The 14,524-nt window shown below is 49.6% G+C and overlaps 1 protein-coding gene across 1 annotated transcript in view; it reads left to right on the top strand.

Moving 5' to 3' along the window:
- GRID1 (glutamate ionotropic receptor delta type subunit 1) overlaps positions 1-14,524 on the top strand; it is a gene marked incomplete at both ends in the record, with an annotated part of 666,527 nt that overhangs the window by 135,577 nt on the left and 516,426 nt on the right. The gene's annotated exons all lie outside the window — the stretch shown is intronic.

The following is a 14,524-nucleotide window of genomic DNA, read 5'->3' as shown; positions in this document are numbered from 1 at the left end:
GCCATCCCTCCCTCCTACTGACTGCCCATGGTGACTTCTCTGAACTTCTGCTTTCTCACCTAAGGAACAGGGATGGTAATTTCTGAGCTACAGAGTAAAACCCCCAGCAGAGTTCCTGGTACATGGCAAGTGGTCTATATGATAGTAACAAATCATGTGTGGGAACCAGGAGTGGCAGTGGTCAGTATTCCCTCTCATGGCTGGGTGTGGGCTCAGGGCTTGGTAGAGTCTTGGCAAAAGAGCTTTGGCTGTTTGCCCCTCCTCAGGATTACTCTTGAGTATAATGGTTAGGAGCAGGGACTCAGGAGCAGGTCTGCTTCAGTTGAATCCTGGCTCTGTCTCTATAGCTGTGTGACATTGGAGAAGTCACTCAACCTCTCTGTGCAACAGTTTCCTTATTTGTCAAATGGGGATAAATAATCATTTCCGCCCAGTGTGCTTGATGTGTGGGTTAAATGCATTAATACACGCCAAGAGCTTAGCACAGTGCCTAGCACATGCTGAGTACTCAGGAAGATTTCCTTGCTCAGGAACTGCACCCAGTGGTGGCCCCTTTACTGCCCGTTCTCCGTTAGCCTCTGAGCTGGTTCATCTCTGCTGTGGCCCAGAACACATCTTAGTTATATTCTTGGTGCTTGTGGAAGGGTCAGCTCTCTCACCTGCAGGGGACACTCCAGGCCTCCCTGGCAGCAGGGCTGAGCTGCTGGGCGTCACTGCAGGCTCACTGCGCGGTCCCAGGTAGCTCTGGTGAGCCATTGCACCTTCTCAGCTGGACAGCCTGACAGTTTCTCGTGGCAAACATCTGTCGGCTGTTGGTCCTCACCCTTGAGTCCTCCTGACATGAAACTCCCCGGGAGAAAGAGAATTACTGGACAAATGCTATTTTAACCAATGCTTTGTGCCAACGAAATCTCCTTTCTTGCCCCCGGCATAGGAAGTCAGATGACTGAACTGCGATGGTGAGCGTTCTCAAAAAAAAAAAAAAAAAAAAAAAAAAGATGGTACTGATGAACCTAGTTGCAGGGCAGGAATAAAGATGTAGACATAGAGAATGGACTTGAGGACATGGGGTGGGAGGGGGAAGAAGGGGTGAAGTGAGAGTAGCATCGACATATATACACTACCGAATGTAAAATAGTTAGCTAATGGGAAGCAGCAGCATAGCACAGGGAGATCGGCTCGGTGCTTTGCGATGACCTAGAGGGGTGGGATGGGGGGATGGGAGGGAGGCTCAAGAGGGAGGGGCTATGGGGACATATGTATGCCTGTAGCTCATTTACCTCGTTGTACAACAGAAACTAACACAGCATTGTGAAGCAATTATACTCCAATAAAGATCTATTAAAAAAAACACACATCCTATCATTATGGCATTAGTTTAAATTGAAGTAATAAATACTTTTTCCAGATGAAATGAACAAGTGAGTTTAATTGCTAGGAAACCTACCAAGAAGTTCGACAACAACTTTACCGGGATGAGTGTTTTGTGTTTGTTCTCCGATCTAATTATAAAGCGACTGTACTTTGGGGCACGTAAATTGTAGCACTTGCTGGAAGATTAAAGTTCAGTAACGCTGAAGTTCCCTCACCCTTCCATCAGATTCCATGGTGCGTCCGAGGACATGAGGAGATGCCTGATGCAGGCGTGGATGAAGGACAGGAAGGCGAGGCTGCCCTGGCCCCCACGCATGGCCCATTGTGCAGCTGGGGCCCAAGGGAGTCGCCACAGCAGGAACTTGGCCAGGCCTACACCTCCCTCTTCCCATGTCGTGCCACAGTGCCCCCTTGGAAGACAAATGTGGCCCTGTCGACATCCCTCTCCTGCTGCCCCTGCTTTTCCAGACCTCTGCAGCCCCAGGATACAAGAGGGAACATGTTTTGTTGTTAAATACTAGAATTCCAGGAAGGACACCCACAAGACGGGGCCCCAAATATCTGGGAGGACTGTTGGCCCAAGTGGGATCCTGATCCTGCCCGCGACACCCAGTGAAATGAAATATTACGTCCTTTTCGTTGTTTCAGTTGAACTATCTCCTACCCTCCCATCAGGGAGAGCAGGGCTCTTTCCTGATAGCATCCAGCAATGTCAGGAGAGTTCCTTAATTTTTTGAAATGAACTATGTTGAGGCATAATCGGCATGCAATAAAATACACTTATTAGACGTGTACTGTTTAATGGGTTTTGACAAATGTATGCACTGGCATAACCACCATCCTAGTCAAGGTGCAGAACATTGCCAGGTATAGAAATGCCTGTGCTGTGAAGAGAGAACATCATAGATAACTTCCTTCTGGCCCCAGTCACCTCAGCACTGGCTGGAAAGCCATAGGCCCTGAGAGCAATTCTATATGCCTGGAGCCTGCGTGTAGCATCTTCTGCTCCTAGGAGTGTTCTCAGGGACCTGGAGTGTCAGTGTGTCTGACCAGAAGACAGGGAGAGCATGGGGAGGAGTGGAAGGCAGGGGAGGGGAGGGGTGGGGGTAGCCAGGGAAGCCCTCTGGCAGCTGTGGCTGGCACTCGGACTGAAGCCATCTCCAGCCGGGATGAGAGCTCTGTGTGCTCATTGGCCAGAGATGGCCCCTCTTCCCTTGCCAAGCGACGCCTGGCACCTCCTTGAGAGGCAACATTCGGGTGGTCGTGGGCACAGACTCAAGCATCAGAAAAGAATGACATTCAAGTCCCTGCTCCATTGCTTACTGCATCCTGGGCAAGCTATGGGTGCCCTTCAGAGCCTTGGTTTTCCTGATCTGTAAGATGGGTATCATAGTGCTTCTTTCCTAGACTGCTGGTGGATCCTGGCCAAGCATGTTCTCAGCGGTATAGCAGGGTGAGAGCCTTATGCTTTAAAAGTTTTCCTTTGCTTCTCACAAAGGGAATCTCAGTGGATGCCACCCAGCTCAGAAGAAGCCTTTTTGGAGGCTTGGGAAGTGGGTTTCCTTGGCTGGTTGCTCAGCAGCTGGGCCCTGGGGGAGGGGAACCATGGGTCTTGCTGGTCTAGATGTGTCTAGACAGCATCTATGAGCAGCTTTAAGAACATCCTTCTCCTTGGGATTCTTGGGAGGCAGAAAGGCTCCAGGAATACCCTAAGATGTGAAGTGTTGTGTGGGAACACTTGGGGCACTTCTGCCCCCAAAAGCCTTCCCTCACCAACTCATTAAAAAATGGAACTCCTTTTCCTCTTGATACCCTCTTCCCTCTTCCTTGAATTATTTTTTTCATTGAATTTACCTGCCATTTACTTACTTTTTGATGTTTGTCTTCCCCCAATGAGAATGTGAGTTTTGTGTTTTATTATGTGACGCTGTGTACCCAGAATTTAGAACAGCACCTGGAACATAGTAGGTGCTCAATAAATACTCGATATATGAGTGAATGAATCTATATTTTGGGGTGCTTCATTGCCTATTTATTCTTCCAGGAAGCATTTGTTTCTTTATATGAGATTCCTAATTATGGCAGTAACATGTGATTTCTATGGAGTCCAAAGATCAGGCAAAACCTCACCCTCCTCCACTCCCACCAGTGAACTAGTGTGTTCAGGCTGCTGAGTTTCTGTCTACACCTTCCTTCTTGGAAAGTGTGGAGGGAGCACTTGTGTACCCAGGGGGAGGGCCTGATGAGAGTTCAGATGGGCCCAGCCCTTGAGAAAGCTCTCCCCACAGCTTCACAGGAGGAATAAACACAAAATACATGTTTATATCACAGTGTGAGGTTAATAGTGGCCGCTGAGGTGTTGTGGGTGAACACGTTGGGGAACTTGGGTTCCGTTCCTGCCTCAGCCTTTTTTCTCCCTTATCTCTGGGCCCATTGACAAATCTTTCTCATCCTTGGTTTTCTCATTTTGGCAGTGGGGATAATAAAAATGCCTACCTCAGAGGGTTCTTGGGAGGTTGAAATAAAATGAAATGATGGATCTGAGAGCAATTGAGCTCCTTGTGGTACCAGTCCATTTCTCATTTGTCCGACTACTCTTCAGCACCCAGGACAGCGCCGCAAGTGCTGGCCTGTGATCGCAGAGCCCTGAAGCCTAAACTGCCCCCCAGCCCCCTTCAACTCTGCTTTGGGAGGCGGTGGGTTCTGAATTAGCTGGGAGCAAGGAGGGCTTCGTCAGGTAGAGGAAGGGGGAGGGAGATCCCAGGTAGGGGAAACCTGTGTGCAAAACATCAGGGTGTAAAATAGCACGGCATGTTCTAGAGGAATGTTTGGAGGGCTAGCAGCTTACGCCGAGAGCTGGAAGTGATGGAAGGTGTCAGTGGGAAGGGTGGGCAGGGGCTGTGGCACACAGTCTCAGGCGACCTGACCGGGAGCATGTGAGTGGTTAATTCGTCATGTCTATGGCAGGGTTTCTCCTCTTCTGATGCAAGGCGTGTGTGGTGCTATCAAGGCTTGCCCTTCCATGGGAACTCTCCTGTCCAGTGAGATGCTTAGGAACAGAAGCCTGTTCTCTTTGGTTGTGTCACCCTGGAATGTGACAGGATTGAAGTTGCTTGTACATTGTGTGGCCAGTTCTCCATTGTAAGAAGTCTGGCAGTTTTGATTGGGGGGGATGCTGCCCACCCCATGTTTCCCGCTGGAGGCTCTGAGAGTGGTGACAAGTTCACTTGAAAGCAGAAGATGGAGGGGTCACACTGACATGGCCACGTTCGCTATAAGTGGCATTATGTCTCTTCTCCAGGCCGCTGTTTATCCAATCCCTTGCTGACCTGGTACCTGTGAGGGCTTGCCTGCGTCTCGCCCCAAGCCTCCTGGTCCAGGGCAGGGGCCTGCACGTGGGCCTGGCATGCTGTCGTGATTTTTGGTTTAATTGTTTTGGGATGCCTTGTTTGCTTATTTGTTTATTTCCTGCACACATCTAGAGAGGGTTTGCAGAGTCTTCTCATGAGGCGCGGCGGTCAGAAAATGAAGACAGGGCCATAGTGGCTGTGCTGGTTGGGAGGCTGGTAAGGAGTGCCGTGAGCATGCTCTCCTGGCAGGCAGGATGGGGGAAGGAAGCCGTGGCTTACAGGGCGTCCACGTCCTCCAGAAGGAAGAAGCAGGACAGCTTGCTCCTCAGAGGGACCAGGCTTCTCCAGCACTTCAAAGAATTCCCCCGGAGGAACCTGGTCTGTGCAGGGGACACGGAAGACAGAGTGTAATAGTAATCCCGGCTCAACTTTAAAGCACAAGCAGAGGTGGGTTTTGTTTGACTGTCACTCACAGTCCTCTGACTATGGAGGGTGGTCTCAGGCTAGAGCTCGCCATTCCCGGAGGGCGGGTCCGACTGCCCCCACCTGAGCTTCCTTTAGGCTGGTCTTCATGGGGTCCGTGGATTCTTTTTGCCCACTCAGCAAGGCCTCCTGTATCTAATCAGTCCAGTTCCATCGGCCAGACACCCACCGAGTTCCAGGTGCTGTGCTGGGGAATTGGAGGTGAGCGTGGCAGGCATGGCTTTTGTCCCCTTGGCCCCAAGGGTAACTGCCTTCATTGGGGAAGAGGGTCGCGATGGAGGCCGTGCTGTGACGGCCACTGGAGCTGCCGCAGGGAGCTCGGCCTGCCCGGCAGAGCCTGGGAAGGCCTTTGAGAATGGAGTTCAGTCCGGATGGAGTGAGGAGGACCGAGCAGAGGGGAGGGCAAGGCGGGCAGATATGGGGGCCCAGGGGTGAGAGAGCTGGAGGAAGTTCTGTCTGGCTGGATCTAGTGTCTGGGGTCAGGGACTGGGACATGGACCTGGCCCAGGTGGTGGAGAGGCTGAGTATTCTAAGGGCAGCGGGGAAACATGGAAGGGTAACTCACTCTGCTTTCTTTGCTTTGTTGATTTTTCTTTGAAATTATTTTTATTGTATAAGTAATAATACAAAATGAATATGTCTTGTAAAAAAAGGGTAAACAGGGCTTCCTTCGTGGCGCAGTGGTTGAGAGTCCGCCTGCCGATGCAGGGGACACGGGTTCGTGCCCCGGTCCGGGAAGATCCCACGTGCTGCGGAGTGGCTGGGCCCGAGAGCCATGGCCGCTGAGCCTGCACGTTTGCAGCCTGTGCTCCGCAACGGGAGAGGCCACAACAGTGAGGCCCATGTACCGCAAAAAAAAAAAAAAAAAAAAAGGGTAAACAACTTAGGCAGTTAAGGTGAGAACAATAGGTGCCCTTAATGCTCCCTCTCCTGCCTTTCTCTCTACAGCTAAGTAAGTAAAGGCCTTGCCTGGGCGCATCCCGCTTCTCATGTGCAGACATTCATGTGTGCATACACGGAGCTTTGCAAAAGCGGAAGCTTTTGCTTCGTGCTGTGCTTCTTCCTTGAGTTGCTTCGGAGCCGTCACACCGTGTGGGTCCCCTTGGTTCTACCTTGTTCTCCTTACCTGCTGCACAGCCTTCGGCAGGGTGGGGTTTCTGCATCCATTTCCTCATTGGGTGGCTTCTGGTGCTTTTGCTCTCACAGGCGATGCTAGAATGCACACCCTTAAAGGCGCAGCTTTGTGCACGGGCCTCAGTATTTCTCTGGGCTGGATTGCTAGAAAGTAGAGTTGCTGAGTTGCAGTGGGCCCTGTGTTTTCCAGTTAGGAAGCTAGAAAGATCGTGCTAAGGTGCCAGGTACCAAAATAAGGCAGGCAGGAAGAGAAGTGTTTTGGAGAACAGACCCTATTCCGGTTCCTGTTTTTTTTTTCTTTTTCTTTGTTGGTTTGGGGGAAGATAGTTTCTTGGATGCCATGTTGCTGAGAAAAAGTGTGATTAGGCAGAAAATCAGGGACAAGATCCAAACTCGGAGAAGCCTATGAGGTGGAGCAGGGGCCCTCTTAGGTCAGCAACAGCTCTTATGAGAAACTATTTGAGAACTGAGTCAGCTGCAGCTCGGTGGGGGTGGGCAGTGGGAGCGGGTGGTCCTGTGGTGTGTCCTGTTTTGAAGGGGTTATGCCTCACGGGTGGGATGGAGTCAAGCTGACGTGGGTGGTCCCTGGAGGAGCAGCTGACGGACCTGGGACTGGGGGAAGGGCTGATGTGAGCCAAAGACTCCAGCCTGCTCTAAGTGGTACCAAGACTGGACCTGGACTAAGGGGGAGGTGGTACAGGAAATCAGGAACTTTCCAGCTGTCAGAGCTGGTCTGAGCTAGAAGGGACTGCTTCCATCCCCCAGGGAGCCCCCGGGGTCACTGTGGCAGGAAGGGTCCCTGTCCCTTGTCCACCTGGGATGGGCGGAGCATCTTTGGGTGACAAGTCATTATTAACCAAAGGTCCCCATGGAAGATCTCTGCCTCATCTCCCCGGGGCCTACAGGCTAAAGGCCGTTTGCTTGAGCTCCGCTTAGGGACCATAAACAGAGTGATGTGCCCTACATTGTTTTTCCAAAAGGAAGGGGATAGAACACTTCTTGTGCAGTTACCCTGTGCCAGGCGCCTTCACCATCCTTTTCTCAGTCTGCACAGCCAATCGGCAAGTTTGGCACACGCACACCAGCTAGTCTAGGAAACTGAGGCTGGGAGGGGTTACAGCTGCAGGTGGCAATTTAAGTCTCAAACCCTTACTCTCCTCCCCACTGCTCCAAGCGACAGATGTGTGTGTTCCCCTGGCGTGAGGAGGGAGAGGAGGGGTGGGACAGGTGGCACCCTGAGGGCCCCTGAGTCAGAAGATGCTGTAGTGGGTGGAGGCCCAGGGGGCTGGGAGGCTTTTTCTGGCTGTCCCACCCTCTCTTCATCCCCCACCCCTTGCCTCCCATCCTCCAGACCCTCCCGACACACACGTCCTGGACATGAACACAGCACAGCCTTGGGGTCAGAACTCAGAGGGCCGCTCTGGAGGGTGTACCCTCATTGTGTGGCCTGTACGGACTGCGTTGCTGGAGGCCTCCGTGGCTCTGTGGCATTGCTACAAATGTAGGTATGAAGGGATGTCACCTGCGGGTCCTTGTGACACATACTGTAGTCTGCTTGTACACTGGGAATGTCCCACTTTGCTTTTTTCAATTGTGGTAAAATCTATACAACATAAGTTTACCATTTTAGCCATTTCAGTGTGCAGACGCAGTGGCATGTAGCACATTCCCATTGCTGTGGAACCATCACCACCATCCGTATTTGGAACTCTTTTCATTTTGTGAAGCTGGAGCTCTGTACCCATTAGATTCTAACTCCCCAGCGCCCCCTCCCCCGGCCCCTGGCCACTACCCTTCTCCCTCCCTCTATGAATTCGACTGCTCTAGGGACCTCACATAAGTGAGATCATACAGTGTTTGTCTTTTTGTGACTGACTTATCTTACAACACAAAGTCTTCAAGCCTCACTCATATCATAGAATTTCCTTCTCTTTTAAGGCTGGGTAATGTTCCAGTGTATGTCTATGCACCACATTTCGTTAATCCATTCATCTGTTGATGGACATTTGGCTTGTTCCCACCTTTGGTCTACTTTGCTTTCTGACGGTAATGAAAGAAAAGTGTAGTCTCTTGGGAGCGTGTGTGTGTGTGTGTGTGTGTGTGTGCGCGCGCGCGCGCGTGCATGTGCACGTGCGTGTGTGTGTGTGTAGTGTGTATTTGCATATAATACCTTTTGGAAGGCGTCCATTCATTCTTCATTGTCACCAAAGTCACCTTCCTTAAACTCAAAGCCTTGCTTAGAGCCTGGCAATGGCGCCCCTTCTCCTCCGGGTGAAGTTCAGATCCCTTCAGGGAGCCCATGGGCCTCAAGGTCTGTTCCTTGCTCCACTCCTTCTCCAACCTCTTCTCTCATCATTCCCCCAAGACTGTGTGAATCCTGGCTACACAGGATTTATCAGTTGGGGCGCAGTCAGGGAAACACAGGCCACTCCCTGTCCTTCAGGGGAGGGAATTTATCTACTACCAGAGGTGAGACAGGTGACATGGAAGCAACCCAGACTAATAACTTTAGGAAGGCACCAGAACACCCAGGGTTAAAGGGGCCAATGGGAGAGATGGTCCTGGAGCCAGGACCGCCCAGTGGGAACGGGAATCTCGCAGAGAGGCCACCGTGTGGGAGCTGGGAGCATGGAGAAGGCACTGAGCTGACGCTCGTTGTTTGACATGGGTCAGAGGTACAGAAATAAAAAGACTAGAGATCTGGAGGCTTACACACACACGTGAGCACACACACATGCAGGCACGCACACACCTCAGGTGCCTGTGGTAATTAAAGTCAGAGGCACAGATGAGTGTAGTCTGCTGCCAGCTGTGAACCTTGCTAACCGTCACCAAGAAAGATCAATAAATCTGCTTCCTTCTAAGTGGCGCGGGATTTCACTGGAGGGCCTAGGGCAGCTCAAGGTGAAATCTTCCTGAGGACTTCCCGTCAGCCAGCCTGTGCGGGAAGGGCATCAAAGTGAGTGTCAGGTGCGCTCCAGACCTGTAGGATGGCGTGGTGCATCAGGGGCACCTTGGTACCCGGAGACAGGAACTGGGGGAGAAGCTTTCCTCCCCAGTGGCCCACCTTGGACCTCCCTTGTGCCTTGGTGACAGCCTCTGTGGTCAGAGGCCCTGGGTGCTGCTCCAGCCTCTCCTGACACGGCAGAGGGCACGGCACCAGCACAGTGAGACTTCTTGGGCCTCCACATCTGCTGTGGGGACGGAGGCAGTGCGGGGAGGGGTGTGTGTGGTGACCTGCAGCCAACGTGCACGGGCTCACGAGAGCCGCTGGGCCACTTCTTCCCAGCTCCATGTTCAGTGACAGCACTTCAGTAGCTAGAAATTGACCATGTGGGAGTATTTACACCATGGAAATCAGCAAGTGCTACGCACCAGGGCTTTTTGACAAACTGATTTTAAAGTTCATACGGAAATGCAAAGTACCTAAAATAGCCAAAACAACTTTGAAAAGGAAGAATAAACCTGGAGGACTAACTAAATGACCTCAAAACATGAAAAACGTAGACAAAACGTGTAAACATAGACAAACAGACTACTGGAACAGAATAGAGAACCCCAAAATAGACCCCGACATATATAGATGATTGATTTTCAACAGAGGTGCAAAGGCAAGTCCATGAAGAAAGAAGAGCGCTTTCAACAAATGCTGCTAGAACAAGTAAATATCTATGTGCAAAGACATAATCTTCAATCTATACCTGTACTGTATATAAAACATAAGTAAAAAATGGATCACGGACTGTGAAAAAACTAAAATTATAAACCATCTGTAAAGCACAATAGAAAATTTTTGTGACCTTAGGTTAGGCAAAGATTTCTTGGATGCAACACCCAAAGCACAATACATAAAAGAAAGAAATTGATAAACTGGATTTAATTAAAATTAAGACCGCTTTAAGAATGAAGCTCTGTGAAAGATACTGTTAAGAGAATAAAAAGACAAGCGACAGACTGGGAGAAAATATTTACAAGTTACATGTCTGATAAAGGAATCACATACAGACTATAAAGAACTCTTAAAACTCAATAATAATGAACACCACAATGAAAAATAGGCAAAGTCTTTGAATAGACACTTCACCAAAGAAGATATATGTATGACAGGTAGGCACATGGAAAGATGCTTAGTAGTTAGGGATTAGGGAAATGCAAATTAGAACCACAGTGAAAAGCTACTGCCTACCTACTAGAATGGCCAGACAGACAATACAAAGTGTTAGGTTACAGAGCAACTGGGATTCTTTATTTTTATTTTTTTAATTAAGAAATTAAAAAAATTTTATATTGGAGTATATTTGATTAACAGTGTTGTGTTTCAGGTGTACAGCAAAGTGATTCAGTTATGCATATACAAGTATCTATTCTTTTCCAAATTCTTTTCCCATTTAGGTTCTTACAGAATAATGGTTATTCTAAATAATAAATGGTTATTCTAAAATAACCATTTAGGTTATTACAGAATATTGAGCAGAGTTCCCTGTGGTATTCAGTAGGTCCCTGTTGGTTATCTATTTTAAATATAGTAGTGTGTACATGGCAATCCCAAACTCCCAGTATATCCCTCCCCCGACCCTTTTCCCTGCTAACCATAAGTTTGTTCTCTAAGTCTATGAGTGTTTCTGTTTTGTAAATAAGTTCATTTGTATCATTTTTTAAAGATTTCACATGTAAGTAATATCATATGATACTTGTCTTTCTCTGTCTGACTTCACCTAGTATGATAAAGGTCTCCAGGTCCATCCATGTTGCTGCAAATGGCATTATTTCATTCTTTTTAACAGCTCAGTAATATTCCATTGTATATATGTACCACATCTGCTTTATCCATTCATCTGTCGATGGACATTTAGGTTGCTTCCATGTCTTGGCTATTGTAAACGCTGCTGGTAGGAATGTAAAATGACACAACCACTATGGAGAACAGTTTGATAGTTTCTTAAATAGTTAAACATACACCTACCATATTAGCCATTCTACTCCTGGGTATTTACCCAAGAGAAATGAAAGCATATATCCACTCAAAAGCGTACAGCAACTTCATTTGTAATACCAAAACCAGAAGACAGCTGAAATGTTTGTCAGCAAGTGAATGGATAAACACATTGTGGTATAGATGATAAACACAACTATACAATGGGATACTATTCAGCAATAAAATGGGATCAATTATTGGTCCAGTAACAGCATGGATGGATTTCAAAGTAATTAGGTTTAGTGAAAGAAGACAGACAGAAAAGAATACACACCGAATGATTAACATTTATATAAAACTCTAGAGCATACAAACTAATCTATAGTGAGAGAAGCAGTTCAGTGGTTTCCTGGGGACTGGGGTGGGTGACAGGGGCCACAAAGGACACAAGGAAACTTTGAGGGGGGTGGTCACGAAATATGTTCGTTATCCTGATTGTGGTGATTGTGGCGATACATGTGTTGAAATCATGCACTTCAATATTTGCAATTTATTGCATACCAATTATACCTCAATAAAGCTGTTAAGAATTTCATTGCCTTTTCCAGATACCATGCTGCCTGTCACAGGGGTTCTCTTTCCACGCCAAAGAAACCATCACGCCTGAATTCATTCAAACTTTTTCCTTATGGTTTTCAAAGACGTGTTAGTTTGAGAATCCGTCTGTGTAACATCTACCACATAAGTGAGTCATGCTGGCTTGCTGGAATTCTGTCACACATGGGATAGAAAGGGTGGAACAGTCAGGATTGTATCAGGGGCCCTGAATGCAGTGAGTGATTTCAACCGATAGTCCTTGAAATGCACTACGAAAGAAGCTAAGTGAATCGTGGTCTTCTAGAAGCTGACATCATGGTTTTTAATCTCAGTGTTATAAGTTTCTTCCTTTATCAACTGTCTGCATTAGGGTTGATTAGTAAGTCTCTGGCCTGCTCAGAAGCCATCAGGTAGGGACAGATTAGCGTGCCAGTTACGGAACAGCGGTGGGGAGAAGCTGATCAGATGTACTCAGACAGCACGGTAATTAGCATGCCCGAGACACCAGGCTGCCGCGCTGGGGCGGCCTTGGCCAGTCTCACTGTGGAGCGGTTTGTTCCTTTCCACAAAGAAATTCATTAGTGGAGATCAATGGCCTGCAGAGTGGAGGCCCCCTCACCCCTGCCCGCTGCTGCCTCCCATCTTCACGGCCCAGAGGCAGAGGTCCACAGGCTAGTTTGCTGGCCGCTCTCCAGGGCTGGTGGGCAGCGTCCTCAGGGCAGGGCTCTGGGAAGCGCCCGCAGACCCTGGAATTCTGCATGCCCCCACCGTCTCACCTCACACTCCCAACCAGAAGAGCTGAGCTCTCAGCTCCAGGCTGTCTGCGTCTGGAGGTTTATGTGGAATTGATGCCAGGGTCTGGTTCTGGTGGGAGGAGTCTGACGTTTCTGAGTCAGATCCATAAAGAAGTCCGCTTCTTTGTGGTTTGTCCCACGCCTGTTTGCTGACCAGTGGGAGCGAGGACATAGTGGATTCTAAATCCATTTACTCATCCAGTAGGTGTCTATCAGGTGCCGTCTGCATGCCGGGCTCTGTCCTAGGTACTGGGGAACGAAGAGAATGACAGAGTCGAGATTTCTACCCTCATGGAGCTTATAGTCTAGCATAGGAGACAGAAAATGAAGAAATAAGGAAGCAAGAAGATAAGTACCAATAAGTGATTAATAATCTTGTTCTTATTTAATGCACAAAATATATATGACTTCCTCTCATTCAGAGGTTCACTTCCTGGGTTCACAGAATCCCTAAGCTCCTTGAAATTGTATGGGAAAGTGTGTATGTGTGCGTGCGCACGTTTCTGCTTTTTCTCTGGGAAAAGTCTGTAGTTTCCACCAAATGCTTAAAGGGTCCATGTTCCAAGGAAGGGTGACCCATGACTTTAGTGCACCAACCCCCTCATGTCCATGGGTGCAGGTGTCCAGTGCTCAGCCCCTCCTGGACCCACCATGACTCTCTCCTCCTTGTCTCTCTAAGTCAGCTTACTTCCAGAGAGGTCTGTGTTCCCTTCTCCCAGCGGGGCTCTGAGCTGTTGCCTCCCTCTCTGGATTCAGGTCTGTGTATACCGGAAGGTGCTTCTTACCCTGCTTTCTGAGTGGCAGAGGTCACTCTGCCCCAGTACTAGGTCTTTCTGCAACCATGAGAACGGGGTCTTCATTTACCAAGGGCAGCCCCAGGAGATGGGCCATGTGCAGAAACCTTCACTTTCCTGTCCTGGACCAGAAAGCTGGTCAGGAGCCTGCTGGGTGTCAGGTCTGAGCCTTGAAGATTGTCCTGCCCGTGGCCTGTATGTCTGAGGGAGCCTCAGGGTCTGGGCCTAGCTACCCTCCACGCGGCCAGCGTCCAACTGAGGACCCCACACTGCGCACCCTCATCCTCAGCATTACCTTGGACCCTCCAGGTTAGCCCGCCCTGAGCTTACCTGGTCCCTCAGGGCCTGTGGCCTCTCTGGTCTGGCCCTGGGTTCCCTCCACCCCATCTCAGGAGGGTGCTGGGGGGGCTCTGGGCGCACCTGTTGCTCTTTGTGTCTTAGTCTCAGAGGACTTTCACCGCCCAGTTCCAGGGCCTGTCCTCAGGTGGTAGAGAAGGCTCTGGCAGCTACCTTGTTCCTGTCTGCAGCTCACAAGAAAATGGGGCCTTTTGTGGGTGAGCCCCTGGAGAGTGTGGGGGAGGCTTGGGACTGAGTACGTACACATGGGCTTTCTCCCACAAGGCTCCCCAGTGCCCATACCTTTGCCCCAGCCCAGCTCAGGGCAGGGAGCTCGCGGGGCCGGTAACCTTGGTCCCTCAAATGGTCCTTGCCCTTGACCTAATCCCTGCACTCAGCAGACCACAGGTTCTGATTATGTTTGGAACAAGGTCAGTATGGGGCACTCTGAGGATAACTTCAGAGTCTCAGGGATCCCAGAGTCACTTTCCTAACAGAGAGTAAGACCCTTATACATGCCTAAGCATGGCCCTGGGAAGCATTGGATCACCTGGGGACTCTGTGTCATTTGTCAGGAAAACGGGCAGAGGGACACCTGCTATTGGAGTCGAGGAGAGGAGTAATTGAAGTGATTCCTGCAGGTCCCACCACGTTCCCTGTGTCTCCTTCCCTCGCACCAGCTGGAGGCTCCCTCTCACAGGCTTGTTGGCGGGTCACCTCACCCGTAGCCACCACCTAGGACGCCCC

The sequence above is a fragment of the Grampus griseus genome (genome assembly GCF_964374135.1).
Source record: "Grampus griseus genome assembly, chromosome: 16".
Lineage (NCBI taxonomy): Eukaryota > Metazoa > Chordata > Mammalia > Artiodactyla > Delphinidae > Grampus > Grampus griseus.
This window is presented reverse-complemented; position numbering and strand designations above follow the sequence as displayed.